General features: G+C 44.7%; 1 long non-coding RNA gene across 1 annotated transcript; it reads right to left on the bottom strand.

Annotated features, from left to right (window-relative positions):
- Nucleotides 1-3,532: 3,532 nt before the first annotated feature.
- LOC136014592 (uncharacterized) lies at nt 3,533-6,583 on the bottom strand. Its single transcript, XR_010612790.1, has 3 exons — nt 6,157-6,583; nt 5,992-6,067; nt 3,533-4,916 (listed from the first exon to the last, which is right to left on the bottom strand). It is a non-coding gene; the product is annotated as an uncharacterized LOC136014592 (long non-coding RNA).
- Nucleotides 6,584-8,318: the final 1,735 nt, after the last annotated feature.

Below are 8,318 nucleotides of genomic sequence, written 5' to 3'. Positions count from 1 at the left end.
TAAAAACAGAGACTTGAAAATGCTGTATACATTATTATGCTCATTATCTACCAACTGCAAGAATGCTGTGCTAAAACTAACTCAAAACACCTCAGGTAAGGTAATTGCTACTAATGGATTTGAAGTGTGCAAAATTGAGCGTTATTACACCGACATCACATTCTCGACTTGGTGAAGCTGTTGGATATTGTAGTTACCAGCTCACTCATCTCTCAATCGGGCAGAGATTTGAGGAAAAGGGCAAGCTCTCTGTCATTCAGCACTGGAAGGAAAATTCAACAACACAATATTACAGCAGGCTGTTTGCACCTCGTTGGTTAAGATGGGGTCAGAGCTCGCTTCCTAAACCACTGCTTCAGAAAAACATCTACACGGGCTTGCTCCAGAAGTAAATCTCCTGGGAAAGACCCCAGAGCAGACTTTGCATTTGTGAGCTTTACAGCTTGTAGGTCTAAAGAAAAGAATGGGACAGAAGCTTGCAAAGTTGTTCTAAATGAGGGGAGCCATGGGTCCAAGTGACATATTCTGATGCAAATTAAGGCCTGAGTCTTCAAGATATCCTAAGCCACTATAAAGCCCCACTGCCTAAAGACAGAAAATCATCCTGTTAGACCCCTCCTTACGTAGGGGGATGATGCGAATCTGAACTTTGCCAAAGCCCAGGTGCGCTGGAAACAAGATACTTGATTCACCTGCTTGAAAAGTCCCCTATAACAGAATATATTCATTTAGCTTGTTTGGTACACCAGCAGCTATCCCCAAAACAAGCGGCTCCCAGGAGTTTTGCTCTCTTTCATGAAAGCTAAAAACTAAACTCTACCAGAGCAAATGCTTTTCTAATCTGTGAGAAGTTAGGCTAAGGCCAGTTCTTATTTTAGCTCTAACATCAAAGCTAGAAATTAGTGTTTGGAAAAAATTAGGTTAACTATTGTCATTTCGGCTAGAAGAATAGGTGGCCAGTACCCAATAAGTTTCAGTTCCTTCTGATTATCTTGGGGGAAAGAAATTAAAGAGGCCATGTCTGAACAGGATTAAAGCAGTCTCTGCCCGAGTACAGAAAGCACAAAGAAATGGGAACTCACAGCTGCAAGCGAAGGCAATGGGAGCTGTGCTTTGAACAGATAACAAGCTAAGTCCTCTGAAAAATCAGACCATGCATCTCAGATTGGGAACTTAAAATTAGTGAATACTTTTCTACTTAATCTCTTTCTGCCTCAGTTCTTCATCACGAAATGGGGATAATGCTACCACCCAATGCCTCACTGCAGTGCAGTGAAAGTAAGTTCATTAATGTTTATGAAACATTCAGTTACCATAGCGATGAGTTCTATAGAAAAGCCCATGTGGAAATTAATATTTCTGTCTTCAGAGCAGGGTTTGAATAGAGCGCATTTAGTAAGGCCTGGGGCCACACAATGAGGAGAGAAGGAAACAGTAAATAACTCGCCACAGAAAAATAAAAACAATCATCAAAGCAAAATGGCCTGTTCAACAGAATTATTTTTAATCGAAATTCGTCATTTTGGTAAAAGTTTCTTGGTAAAAAAATACAAGATCTGTTTCTTTTGCTTTTAACTTTCACTCCTCCAGTTCTTGGCATGGGGGAGAGAGCTCTATTAAAGAGCTTATTTAAAGAGTCTGGAAACCACCATCTTCCAGTTTCCAAAAATCATCATTTTTACCAGTTTGCTGGGGCAAAAGTCTGAAAAATTAGTGACACCGGTGATCACCAAATCAGGCTCCTGAACAATCCTGACCCATTGAATCCATTGATTCTCCTCATAATTGGTTCTCCAGTCGGTTTACCTGCTGGAGCTGTGAGAGCATGGCAGTCAACACAACTAACCCCTGGGTTTGAGACGTTAACATCTTGGCGACAACGAAATCACAGGCAAGCACAAACTTACACTGTGTGACCTGTGCAGATGGATATGAACGTGGGAGGAAACCCCATTTTAAGAAGAGAGATGGCTTTGGCAGGAGAAGAGTCTCAGCAACAAACTGTCCCTAGGACCAACTGCAGGTTCCTATGGTAGGTGCTGGGTGACTTACAGCAAGTACAGCTCAGGGACAAGCTTGACCACAACTACGCTTCCCACCATTTCAGGGGCCACTATCGAAACTGCAACCCCTCTTCTTTATTTTCTTCATGTTGTTTGCAGTGAAAAACACTGTGTTTCCAGTAAGAGAGAACTTCTGCCATAAAGCAAGCAAGAAAACTCTGAAATCCCCATCTGAATGCACCTACCTTCCACTGAAAGCAATTAATCACGTCTTCCTCCTTCTTCTCTGCTTTAGTTGTTGCTCTCTTACCCGTTTCTGCCATTGTACCCAATGGAAATACATCTATTTTCATTTGGCAACCATGGCCTTTTCTGAAAAAGGCAGCTTCAATACGGTACAGAATGACAAGATTGAGGCAGGGAGAATAAACTGCTGGAGCTATTTATTGTGTTCAGTCACCGGGTTTCATACCAAGCTGGGTTGCTTACCCTTTTTTCTCTTTCTGATAAGTAACACTGTTGTCCTGTTAATTGCCAGTTATTTTAAAACTATGATTAATAGCATAGTGCAGAATAACAGAATTAACAGACTACATTTCTAATGGTCTTCTAACAGGAAGAAGCAGAGGAACCTGCTCACCCAGGCTGAACTTCCACACAACAGAAACCCCAAGGTGTGCGGCTACAATTGCCACAGAGCCCTGCTCAGCCTGACTTGCCCTTATGGGGAGGTGCCTCTGCCCCCTTCACTGGCACAGGGTGGCTCCCCTGATACACATAAACCACTGTGGAGCTTAGCCTGGGAGCTCCAGGCAAAAGGTAGTGTTTCTAGTTAAGCACAGTGTTACACGGGCTTGTGCAGTCCAGTCGGAAAATCCTGTTAGAAGCGAGACATTGACAGGATTTTTGGAACAATAAATAAATATTTTAAACCAAATTATGTTTCAACAACAGCTCAAGCAGATCTAGTTATACCAATTCGACCTCACAAAGGTAAGATGGGCATCACCTTTTACATTTCAAAGCAAGCCTGAAATTTGGCTCAGTAGGAAACTCCACCTACAAGCAAATTATTCCATGGCTCTTCACTATACAGATGCAATTCTTAGGCAGGTCTGGCGCTGAAAAACAGGGCAGAAAGGATGCTCCATTCAGTGACGACTGATTTTATTTCAGAATACCCATGTTTCTGTATGGTACCTCATGCTAAGGTGCTGTGTGCTTGCTGGGACATGATGGAGAGTGCATGGAGCACACGGAGGAGCCTTCAGCATCCTATTGCAGGGTATTGCCCTGCGTCAGAGGCAAGAACCAAACCAGCTTATGGCTATAAACGTTCTGGTGCCCCTTTGCACAAGAAAATAACTGGCCTTTTCCACAGGCTTCAGGAAACTTCAGCCAGGACTACAGAAGCTTTAAAGTCTTCCTTTAGGAAAAGCTCTTCTAAAGAGAGGAAGCCTAATTATGAGCCCTGCATCCTGCTCACAAAGCTCTGGTACCCAGAAATGATGCGAGGGCCAATTGCCAGGACTAAACATTTAAGGCATCAACAGGTGTTACATGTTATGCATCAATGAGGTGTACATCACTGAAACATAAAGAGCCAGCAAGCCGGCAGCACAGCCATCAACCACAACAACACAGCCATAAAATCCTAATTAGCCTCATCCACTTGTTATGGACATTTTTATTTATTGACATGGTCAAATTAACAGGCAGCAGGGTTTTATTGTAACGAGAGCCTTGAAATCAGCCCAGGAAGAAAGTTAGCATTAACACTCAGCTCCGGTATGCCATCCACATTTAGCCACATAGATGTGGATTTTCAAATAAGAACTAACTACTGTCACTGTAATTAAGTTACCTTGAGCAAGTGAGAGAAAGCGAGTCCTTAACCAGTGCGTGTCTTGTTCTACTCCCCCTCCGTACAGAAAAACCACGCAGCAGCAGAAATTCAGCAAGCGCCATAGCTTGAAGTGTGCGCAGCCACAGGCCTGAGCCCTGCCTGCTGGAAGGAACCAATTCAGGCAAGAGGAAGTGAGAACATGTGCTTATGGAGTTGTCCTCATGGCGATGTCTTTTTGTGGAGGGTGTCCCTCAGGGTCCGTATTGATCATCCATGGAGTGTCCTCATGGAGGTGTCCTCCCTGGGGATTACCTTTTTCCCCCTTTTATAATGAGTTGGGGGCAGTACCTCTGTTCTTAGTGTTATACATCACACATTCCTGGTAGACCAGTTTCACTGGCCCTGCAGCCAGCTCTTCAACTGCACCGGTCTGCAGCAGTTCTTGGGATAATGCGAGCAGTCAATCCCTCACACCAATCCTCAAGACAATGGAGGGAAGAGTCTGATCTCAGCTCCTCCCACCCACCTCAGAGACAACGGATGGTGGAATCCCACCTCAGCTTTCCGTACCAGTCTTTGAGACAATGGAGTGGTGGAGCCTGATTTCAGTTCAGTCTCTCACAAATGCCAGGAACAAAAAGTCATTCTCTGAACCTCGCCGGCCACGAGGTATCTGAAAAGTGACCACAAGCTGCGGAACAAGACTGGCTGTTCCAGAGGAACAGTGCACTTATTTTATACTTACAAAAAGCAGGTGCCCTACTGAGTGATAAGCTGCAGCTGGAATCATAGATTCATAGTCTCAACCAGGTTGGAAAAGAGCATCAATTCCAACCATTCCCCAGCGCTGCCAAGGCCACCACTGCCCCATGGCACTGAGGCCTCGTCTCCACGGTGTGTGAACACTTGTGGGGCCGGTGCCTGCAGCCCTGCCCTGGGCAGCCTGTTCCAATGCCTGAGCACCCTCTGGGGCAGGAATTGTTCCTCAGCTCCATCTAAACCTGCCCTGGGGCAGCTTGAGGCCGGTTCCTCAAGGTTTGTGTCCATCACCACAGAAAGGCAGATTCCTGTAACACAGACAAGATGCAATGGGCAGTAAATATTGTTCCTAGCTCAGTTACAAAGCAGGAGTGAATATCTTGGTGTAGCTAGTGCAGTGGGAAATACAGATGATGAGCCTAATTGCTCCTTGAGCCAGGTAAAGAGAAAGGAGCTGAGCAGCAGTAGATTATCAACTGGGTTAGAGAGAGCACACAGGGTAAAGAAGAATTAAGAACGCTTTACAAGGTGTTTTAAGCAAGTTTACATTTTGCTGAAGATAGAAGGTGTTTCTTTTTAAATGAGGCACTTTTAGAAATGAAATCATTGCTTCATGCATTTAAAATGTACTCAGTATAGGCACCTTCACAAACCCCATTTTAAAACTTCTGATTCATCCACCTTAAACAAGAATATTCCAGCAATTGCAAAGAAAAACTGGGAAATGATCTGTGTAAGAGCTGAACCAAGCAAACTGCATATTTCACATGAATTACTTATAATGCGCTTGGCTTGTTGGTAATTTCCATTGTATACGAAAGATCGCAGTTGCAAAAAGCACCAACATCCCACATTCAGAAGTGATGCGTGAGTCTAATTTCAGAGTCCAAAATGCTGAAACACTTCAAAAATACAGTCTGAAATGATGGCTCACTTCATCGAGCTAGAAGGTTTTACACTAAATCCTGCTCTGTGGCTTAGATGTGGGCTGAGGATGCGATGTGGGAGACAGAGAAAAGCGCTTGTAGAGATTCTTTGGCTCCTTTGACTTGGCACTTGGGGTACTCTGAGAGGGGCTGAATCAGTGTCCCCAGGGCACCTCCCCATCCTGGCCAAGGCAGGAGATACTTTTATTGCCTTTCTTCAAGTGATGGAAACATGGAGGGAGAGGAGGGCAAAAACTGGGGGGAGGAAGGCAGTTTTCAGTATTTGCCGTTATTATAGGTTATATATACAAGAAGAAAGTTAATTAAGCTTTAAAAAATCCATCACACATCAATGGGTGCATTTTAATGAGTACAAAAAGTTGAGGTGTTTACTGCCAATTAAAGTGGTTTTTAAATAAGCATTAATTAAACACAGAAATTCAGAAGAAAGTTATACCTTGTCAAAGAAAGGCCAGTGCCGTCTATGCCCACTTCTGCTCCCATTCAGACTCAGATAGTAATTACCACCAACCCTATATTTTCCATAATAATGAGGAGAGGCTGTCATGGCTGTCAAACAAAAACAAAACAAAAAAAAAGAGAAGGTAGTGCACAAAAATACCCTCAAACTGAAGTAAACTTTTCCTTCAGAGCCGAAGCCACAGGAGACGGCAGCGCGGAGCAAGGCCGCGAGGGACAGCAGCTCCTTCCAGGCAGCACAAACGCTGCCACATGGAGGGAAGTCTCCCGAGATGGCTTCCTTCTAGTTGAAGAAAGGGCAAGGAACGAGCAGTTTCATCCCTGGTGCTTCACCTCATGGAGGACCTGCAAAAGCCAAAGAAGTTGGTTTGTAACACAAGCAAGTGCTGACTCATTCCCCGCTTCCCAAAGCGGGGAACTGGGTTTCTCATCATTCTGGAACGAGGAAAACAAGTGATAGAAGCAACCACTGAAAATCAGTTCAGTTTGCATGTATCTGTCCAGCTGGTGCAACATGGAAAGAGGGGTGGTCATCACTTCTCTGTTCTTCTTTTGAAGTTCCCTTTAAGCTCTCCTTCAGCTACTGTCTGTCCCTGAGTGGGGAACAGACGAAGAGGATTCTCCCACTGTTAGCCAGGTCCGTGTTTAAACACCTTAGGAAAACCTTCCTTCCCACAAAGCGCATCTCAGGCCCCAAATGAGGTTTTTAAACTGCTTTGTTGAGAATGGTTTCTCACCTCAGTTTCCCAGCTGTGGAGAGACAAAACAACCCACCACCTTTCCAGCCAACAGCAGAGGCAGGTCCCATTCCCAGTCCCCTAGCAAGTTTCAGACAACTCTTCAGTTGTTAATTTCAACACCATAGAAAAGAAGGATGTAGACATGCACAGACTCCTGTTCATAGAGCCCCTGTCCCCTAGCAGGCTGCTCGTGTGAGTTGTTTCACTCAAACAAGCCTCTTTACAGAGTACAAAGCTTGCATCTATCTAGGAGTACCTGGGTGCCTCTTTCCTATGCTGTGTCAGGTGATGCCTGCAGTGAGAGAAGGAGAACATTAAAGCCCATGGAATTTAGCTGGACAGGGCCTTCAGATCTTGCCCTTAACTTTCTAACATATCTGATGGGGCTAGAGAGGAATATTTTATTGCTAGAAATAGTTGAGCGATTACTTCAGAGAAAGGACGGACGTAACACAAAAGAGTTTCCAAGTGCCGACAGGAAGGAATGTTGCTCATGCAAAATTCCACATTAGGCACTACAATAATAATAAAAACCCCACCGGCCCTTGTGATGTCTGAACTCCCCGACACTGATATATGGACAGGGCAACAGAGGAGGAAAAAGACAGGGAGAGCAAAGCAAATACGGCGGGATGCTTACGAGCAGAATACAGGAGCCAAGTGTCACAAGTTGACCCTTTGTGTTTGCACTGAAACCTGACTACTCCGGGCAGAATTCCTTTAGCCGTTCATACCTGGTTTGATTTTTGTTGATAATGGCTATTCCTCACAGCATTGTGACATTTAATGCCTTTTAATCAAGACTTCAGAGAAGGAGATACGAATTTAATTACTAAAAAAATCCATTGTAACACATTTATGTTTTCCTCAGATGGATTTGACCCAGCTCTGATGAAGGGCTGCAATAAATAAGCGTTGTGCATACAGGCACACAGCAGGAATACAGCTTGCTTTGGAACAAATGTGCTGTGCATCCAAGGAAAACGCTCGCTCCCTGACTGCTGCAGAAGAGCCCTGTCACGTCCTGTGCTGGAAAACCTCTCACACTTCTGGACAAGGATAGGTGCACATGATGGCAATCCCGGTGTCTTCGCCTTGTGGTTGTGGTCACCCACTGCTTAGGGTAGACCTGATGTACATTATCCTCTGGGGATGCTACCACAGAGACACCTGGACACCAGCATAGCTGGGTTTCTCATCATTCAGGAACAAGTCAAACAAGGTATAGAAGTGCAGGGAATATAAATCATTTACATCTTTCTTATTAAGGGCGAGTATAGCACTGGGCTGGGAAGCACCTGGTAACTATCAAGCACCTAAAGGAGAGATTGAAGTGCCCAGCATTATCAATAGTACCAACCTCTGCGGCTCCAGCCCATCTTTTCAGGCCCTCTGACATGAGGTTGGGATGTTCCTTCCTTGAGGCTTGCATATGGGTTGTGCATCTCTCCGAACACAGAACAGGATTCTTTGTGTCATCCACCAGCCTTTTGGCTTGGTGTCCTTCCCCAGCAGGTCCATTTCATGCTTAGTTGGGACAGGGACCACACCAAGCGGCAGGAAT

This window comes from Lathamus discolor, chromosome 5, assembly GCF_037157495.1.
Source record: "Lathamus discolor isolate bLatDis1 chromosome 5, bLatDis1.hap1, whole genome shotgun sequence".
In the NCBI taxonomy this organism is placed as follows: domain Eukaryota; kingdom Metazoa; phylum Chordata; class Aves; order Psittaciformes; family Psittacidae; genus Lathamus; species Lathamus discolor.
The sequence above is the reverse complement of the archived record's forward strand: the minus strand, read 5'-3'. Positions and strand labels throughout refer to the sequence as shown.